Here is a 7,933-nt window from a genome sequence, read left to right as displayed (position 1 = left end):
GGTTACATCAATTACAATGATATGCAAGTTGACTATATTCTGAATAAAGGAAAGAGAAATATTACGTATATTTTGTATAAAGGAAAAACGTGCATATCTGTTTGATTTCTGTAATTTGTTTTTTGTGTTCTGAAGAAGATTTGTTTTTGTTTTCATATCTCTTTGAAGTGGTATTTTCTTCTACTCCTGTTGGATCGTTGTAAGGCAATCTAGTTGTTCTAGAGAAGTGTGGAAAGTATTTATATTCTGACTGTCAGACAGTTCATCAATTTTAATGTGTCTAGACGTCAGTGATAATGCTCTTTTTTATAACATGTCTACACAATTGTTGTATTCCATGTAGATATGTTGAAATTGGATATCCTAGAAGAAACCTATGATTTATCCAATTCTGATTTTCTAGGTAGCTAAATTTAATACCTCTAGCTTGGCTGCAACTGTAAGCCAATCTATAACGCATTTTAAATCCCCCAAGATCATGATATTTCTTATGTTTCTATACTTTGCAATTTACATAAGGGTCTAAGCAGCAATGATTTATGCTTTGGTATGAGTTCCAGGACCAATACCAATTTTATATAATATGGATCTGTTCTTAGGTAGTTTGATCAACTCCCCTCCACCACCCTGATTATCATGTGCAGCCCCATCGAAAAAACCAATAGGAACATCTGAAGGGATCAGAGTAACATTTGTGTTCTAGAAAACTTTATGGGGAATTCGTGGATATAGTCTCTGAAGTGAGCAATAATTTTGGAAGATTGAGAAAGAGGGAAAGTTCTATCATTCCTAAAAATGATGTTATTTCTGAGGAGCCAAATACCCCAGGCCACAAAGATGGGGAGAGGACCAAGTTATTTTGATTTCTTGCTCCAAAAGTGGAGTGAATCTTCAAAGGAGGACCATCTGATGCAGGTGTTGTTGCCCATCATCATGCAAACATTATCCCAAATTTCCTGTGCAATATGGCAATATGTAAACAAGTGGTCTACAGTTTCTTCATGTTGATTACAAAGACTACATCAATTTGGTCTAATAAAACCTCTCTTTTGAAGATTCTCCCAAGTTAAAATTTTGTTATGGAGGACAAAGCAAGAGAAGAATTTTAGTTTTTCTAGGATGTGCCATTTCCAAATATACGTATTCCACCATTTATTGATTGGCTCAACTTCTGACTCGATGTTATAGCTTCATAAGCCAGGTGTGATTTTACTTCCCCAGAAGCTGTGTCCCAACTCCAAGTTAATAAGTCCTTTGAGTTTTATAGCTTAACTTTGTTTAAATATAGTTATGATGTGAAATGTGTCCATTCCTCACCTAGGTTATCTTTTAGCCCAAATCTGTTGTAGAAAGCTAGTAATTTATCCTAGACCCAGAAGAGTCCCCTAATTTGATGTCATGTAGGTAGACCAGTGCTTTGGAGGTGAGAATAGAGGATAATTCAAGGGAGAACATATAGACTCGTACCCCTCTAATAAAGGGATCATTACCTAGAACAACTTTTCCTCCATCCCCAACTTTCCAAGAAAGCCAGCTAAAGAGGTAAGGAAAAGAAGCTACGAGGGCTTTCCATACTATAGAGGCTCCTTTGATTGTTTATTTTGCATAATTTCTGATCTAATCCACCATGGGATTTTGTTGTATATATTTCCTTCTTATAGTCTGAGTCCATATCCCCATACCAAATAAGGCCCTCCACAAATTTTTAAGAGATAAGGCTTTGGCCAAACAAGAGAGGTTTTTGAAACCCCATCCTCCATGATGCTTAGCAGACGATAATGATTTCTAGCTAGCAAGATGAAATCCCACCTTGGAGTGTTTCCCTGACCATAAAAATCTAAAAATCAATTGTCTAATAACATTTAGAGCGGAAGAGGGAATCTTAGGTAAAGATAGCTAGTAAAGAGGGATGTTTTCCAGAACCGATTTGACAAAAATCACTCTGCCCCCTAATGAAAGCCAATTATAGCACCAAAGATTAATTTTCTGATCAACCATTTCTAGTCTCCAATATGGTAGTCATTTATTTTAAGAAAATAACCAAGATATTTAAAGCCACTTTCTAGAGTGATAGATTGAAGGGGAAGAAAAGTCTGACTATATGACAAGTTATGTGGATTGATAGAATAGTAGTGGAAGGTTGATTTGTTCAAGTTTATCTCCATACCTGTAGCGTTGAAGAAAAGATTGATAGATTTGTAATAATATTTCCATTTTGCAATAGTGCCTATACCCATAAAGAGGACATCGTCCACACACAGAATATGTGTGATGTGATAGTTTGAAGAAATTTTTATACCAGTGATATTTCCCTTTTGTTTTTCTTCCAAGAGGAGGCGACTCAATTCTTCCATTAATTGTAGAAATAGAATAGGTGACAACAAACATACTTGTCTAAAACCTCTAGAGAAAGCGATGTTTCTAGAGGGAGATCCATTGATTAATATTGAGAGATTTTCCGAGGTCACACAACCCATTATACAATTTACGACCTCCAATGCCATTCATATCTAAAGAAGGACTAGTGTAAGATAAGTCCAATTGACTTTATCAAATGCTTTATTTAAATCCATTTTAAAAATCAAAGCATTATGTTTTATGGTTTTAATAGAATGAAGAGCCTCCTATGAAATCCCAATGGCCTCGCGTATATGTCTATCATTTAGAAAGCCAAATTGATTAGGGGATATTTTCACAGCAAGGAGAAGCTTGATCCTATTTGAGATCACCTTCCTAATGATTTTGTAAACCATATTACACAGAGAAATGGGTCTCTAATCCAGGAAGGTTTTGGGTTTGGAGGTCTTAGAGATCAGTGCAATATAAGTAGCATTGATTGCCTTAGAAACTTCCCCTGTGGTCCTAGATTCTTCCACCATTTCTAGAAGATTGGGTTCCATTAGATCAAAAAAATAGAGGAAAAGTTTGACCATCCATCCATTCGGCCCAAGACTTTTGTCTTTAGCAAAGTGTTTAAGGACCTCTTTGATTTCCTCTACTGAAACAGGATAGTCAATTCAGATAGAATCCCCTTGACTGAAAAAGCGAGGGTAATGTTGAATGAGTTGTAGCTGGGGTTAATATTTGATGTTCCCTGATCTCTAAAGAGGTTGAAGAAATGTGATGAAGCTGCCATCTTCAATTCTTTTGTACTTGGGGCCTTCTTCCTTTCTATAGTTTCTAATTCCCAGATGGTGTTGATATTTCTTCTGTGATTTGCATATTTGTGGAAGAATTTAGTATTGGAATCTCCCTTGTTAATCCACGTCACCCTACTTTTTAGTTGCCACAAGTCACACTCCAAATTAAAATCTGTTTTTTCCTAATTTCTAGCAAACTTAATCTCTTCGCCAATTCAACTGGAAAGTTTTCTAAGGGGAAGATCTGAGACAAGTGCTCATATTTTGTCTCAATAGTCAGCAATTCCTTTTGTAGTTCCAATTTTCTATTCTTTTCCCAGGTTATAACAACCTTCCTAAGCGCAAAAAGTTTCCTACTCAAGGAAATCATAGCAGAGTTTCTATTATCACTGATGTCTTTCTGCCAGGAGTCTCTACCCAGAATTATAAAAGGCTCGTCTTCTAGCCAAGAGTGGTTAAATATGAAGAGGTAAAAGTATTTATGGTTGTTATAATCCAGCTCTAGTAAAATAGGTAGATGATAAAATAATTTATCTTGTACTATCTAGGATTTCAATTGCCCCAGCATTCAACCAACTGATCTTCCATCAGAAATTTGTCTAGCCCCTTTGCAATTCCCTCCACTCCAATTCTATGTTCCTCCAAGTGGGAGCCAAGGGAAAAAGAGCTAAGTCACAAAGAGAATGATCAATCAACATAGCTGAGAGATAGTGGATCAGTGTATCATGTCGAGATTAGTACCCCAAGATTCACCATCCATAATAGTTAAGTTTAGGTCTCTTGCCATAAGTAAAGAGCAATCCTCAAGCAGACCATTTGCTTGTACGTGGTCCCATAAACTCTCCCTGTCACTATATGGGCCATAACAATTCACTAGAGTGATGGGAGAGGATAAACACCTGAATGACCTTTAAGAATGATGCCAACAATGGATGAAAAAACTTTAAAAGAGGCCCTCAGACCATTTGAGTCAATGGCACATGAGTGTCAGTCCGGGCATATCTTCTTGAAAATCTCTCTAGCCTTTACGCTTGACACCATATTTTCTTGAAGTAAGATGATAGAGGGACGATGAAGGTCAAGTAGTCTTTTAAAGGAGGCCATATTCTTTTTTTTTGGGGGGGGGGGGCTACCCCTTGAATATATAGGGATAAAATAATCATTAAGGGTAGGAAGGTGAAGGCAATTGTGCTCTAAGGGCCCAAGAAGTAGTGCATGGTTTAACAGTCGGTGTGAGGCTTAAACCACCCAGGATCTACAACGGGGAGAGGCCCTCCCTAGCTAGAGTTTTTTTGTTTCGTTTCTTAGTCCTAGTCGTGACATTTTGGAAAGAAAATGAGGGTTTCAACGAAATACGATCATAAGAGGAAGTCTTAGGAAAGGTGGGAATCAATGACATCTTAAGGGCATCCCTTTTTGAAGTCAAGGAGGTTGTGCTGGATAGGACCGGAGCATCCACACTAGAGGGGGTAGAGGGTTCTCAACTACGAGAATCGAGAGAGACATTGAATATGGATGCCATATATTTTCCATTATGTGGAAGAATGGGTTATGACAGAGAGTAGAGGATGTAAAATTTTGTTTGCCAAATTCAGGAGATTGCAATGGATTGTCATGCAAGATAGAAATTTCTTTGTTTGAAATAGGTAAAGATGGAAAATTAGATAAATAGTTAACAACATTCATCTCTAAACCATCAATTAATAACATATCCTCAATTGATAGCTCTTTAATGAACATAACCAAGTCAGAAGAAGACTTACATGTTAATTTTTTGTTGCCAACTGAGGGGGCTGATAGAGCAAGGACCATGATCCAGAAGTGGTTTGGATAATTGGATAGAGTTGGATTTGTCTGTTGTACTAGTAGCATCCCCTCTAATCATAGTCTCGACAAGAAGCCCATTCTCCTTCAGCAGTCCCAGTTCTAACGACGGGGACAATATCACAATTTCATTCTGGCTTCCTAATGCAGACGTTGTCTGATATGACGATTGAGTAGGTGTTGTACTGAGGTGTTTCCGAGAAGGATCCCATGCAGTGTTTCGTGTTCTTTTGTAATTTTGATCACCCAAATGCGATGAAGTTATGTCTTTCCCAGAGTTTTTAGTACCTTCTCGTGGCCGCAAGGGTGTTGTACAAGTGTTGATTAAATGCCTGACACCTCTATAGTTTAAACACCTGAAAGGTACCTTCCAATAATCCAGAGGTTGAAAAATAATTTTATCTCCCAAAGAAATTTTAAGGGTTTCTGGTAAGCCCTCGAAGGTATCCATTTTGATCAGTGTCTGCAGTAAATAAGGAAGCTTTATCAAAGAAAATGAGTCTACCCAAGGAGTTTTCAACCTTCATTATGGTTTCTTTTGACCAAAGTTCGAGTGGAAAACCTAGAAGTAAAACCCATAGATGCTTGAAGTATTGTGGATCAGTCCTAGGGAAGAAAGATAGGAGCCACAACTGAAGCCATAGCAAACCAATTCCTATGAACTATGTTCTCGCAAGAATGAGCTCCAGGTCCACCTCAGATATAAAATGAAAGTGCAACTAGTTACTTAATTTACCAGAATATTAATTATTGGCTTGTATCCAACTAATGGATTCTAGGTCTTTGACCCAAATTAGTAGTTTTTCATAAGGCATCTTGACGTAGCTGAGCTTAGCCATCTTAGATAGGGATTTGACTCTATCCATGTTGATATCAAGTCTCAGGGTAAGTTATTTCATGGCCGACGATGCCTTCATGTGCTTCTGGGCCCTCCTTTGTTTGGGATTGAGGGGCTTTGTAGAATATCCCTCTCCTCCCGCTCCAGACTCCTACCTAGCTTCCTCTGCAGGCTGGTGCTGACTGGCACATATTGGGTTGTCCTCCTCCTCAGAAAACTTCCCCCTACTATCATTAGGAGAGATATAGCTTGGTAGACCCAAAATATCTTAGAGGAAAGAAGATTTGGCTTTAGGGGATTCTCCCGGTGACCATTCATCAAGTGAGGGAGTCATATTATCAATGCTAGAAAAACGAGCAGCAAGCAAATGACCGCCACTACAAAAACAACCAGACCGTTTTTTAGTTGGGTATAGCTACTAAGATGCCATAGGGTAATAAGTAACTGAGGTACTCTGACTCCCACACAGAAAAAAAACACTGTGAATCAATTAAAGATACTACACTGGATGCGTCTTTAGGGATAGTAGGGCTGATAGGGATGTCGCTGATAGGTTTCTGCAGGTCTCTAATGAGCTGGAAAATAGGTCAAAATTTCATTGGTTCATTAGGGATAGGCGTCATAAGGGTTTCTATAGGACTCAGGAGAGAGAGCATTTCAGTCGGCTTAGGTCATATGGGTAAAGTTGCGGGGATGCTAGGAGCATATCGCTAAGGAAGCCATAGGTATTAGTAGATTTCCGAGATTTTGTAGAGACTGGATGAAATATACTGTGAAAGAACTATGTAAATGTAATTTCTTTTCCATATATAAATTCCATATATAAAAGGTGGCATTTTTTCTATTAAAAAAAAAAGAAGAAGTAGATTTCCGAGATTCTCTGACGCAGTCATAGAGAAACACTGAGAAAGGTTAACTACACCAGATGCGTCTTTAGGGCTTGTAGGCTTGTTAGGGTTGACGCTGATAGGATTTCTACAGGGATCTAATGAGCCAATATTCAAGGCACAAGATTGTCGGTCCATTAAGGTTTAACGCCATAAGGGTTTCCACAGGGCCGAGATGCGTGACATGATTTCTACAAAGCTCTGATGAGCTGAGTTTCTACCTATTTTTATATAGGAAGCAAAAGTGTGATTGTTATGAGGACCTTTTTGCAATTGGTAAATCATTTTCAAAAGAAAAATGAGACGGTTAATCATCAAATATGACTTTGCATCACATGCTACAAAAGAAATCAGTGCTATCCCAGGTTTTGTAAGTTTTATAATAATTCATAATCAAATCAAATTTCATGAGTTTAATATTTTTTGTTGATGTACAATTAAATTAAAAAATGGAGAAAATAAAAGAGTAACCATGGACATCGAATCATACAAATGGAAATTTGTGTTTTTACAAATATTAACTGAATTAATTTACAATCAATAATAAAGCAGTGCAGTTGCGCAACAACAAAATCATTGATATTTGAGTATATATAGTATGATCTTTCATATCATATGCAAAAAATTGCCCCCGCGTCTTCCAATGGATTATAATATATACACATATATTTCACTACACACGACTTCTAGAAATTTGAAATCCCCTAAGCTGCGAGCGGTGGAGGTATTAAGTTGGGGTTTGTTGGCATCGCAGCGAGGAATGAATTGGCAGCCACTCGTTGCTGATCGTTGGATTTTTCATCTGCCTCTAAAGTTGGATATGGAATTGTAGTATCTTCTCATCCCAAATGATCGAGAGAGGGGTCATTATGTATGTCCCACCATTTGTGCACCAACATCTTTATATCTTCTCTCTCCATATTTTCCTCCTTCCCACTGTACCTCCACGACTTCTATCCCTGCCCATAACCCTGCATGCTTAGAACATCGATCTCGTCTTCGATATATGAATCATATTGTTTCTATCGGAAATGTAGTTGCAGAAATTTTGAGTAAAAATGCAATTGCAGAAATTTTGAGTGAAAAGAAAGCATATAACAGCACAATAGTGAACAACTTTGATAGTGTCCAAGTCCACATTCTGGGGACATCGCCACAGCATGGCCAGAACTATATTGTACACCAAAGGGATGGGCTTGTATATCTTCTCAAAAAACGCGTTCAAGAAATCCTACAAAACATAC

At 37.8% G+C, this 7,933-nt stretch overlaps 1 pseudogene; it reads right to left on the bottom strand.

Annotated features, from left to right (window-relative positions):
* Positions 1 to 988: 988 nt before the first annotated feature.
* The window catches only part of LOC149154577 (galactinol synthase 4-like), a 78,014-nt pseudogene continuing 71,069 nt past the window's right edge, over positions 989 to 7,933 (bottom strand).

This window comes from Pinus tabuliformis, chromosome 9 (assembly GCF_031772625.1).
Source record: "Pinus tabuliformis cultivar Carrire ecotype Pingquan chromosome 9, CPIR1, whole genome shotgun sequence".
Classification (NCBI taxonomy): domain Eukaryota; kingdom Viridiplantae; phylum Streptophyta; class Pinopsida; order Pinales; family Pinaceae; genus Pinus; species Pinus tabuliformis.
The sequence above is the reverse complement of the archived record's forward strand: the minus strand, read 5'-3'. Positions and strand labels throughout refer to the sequence as shown.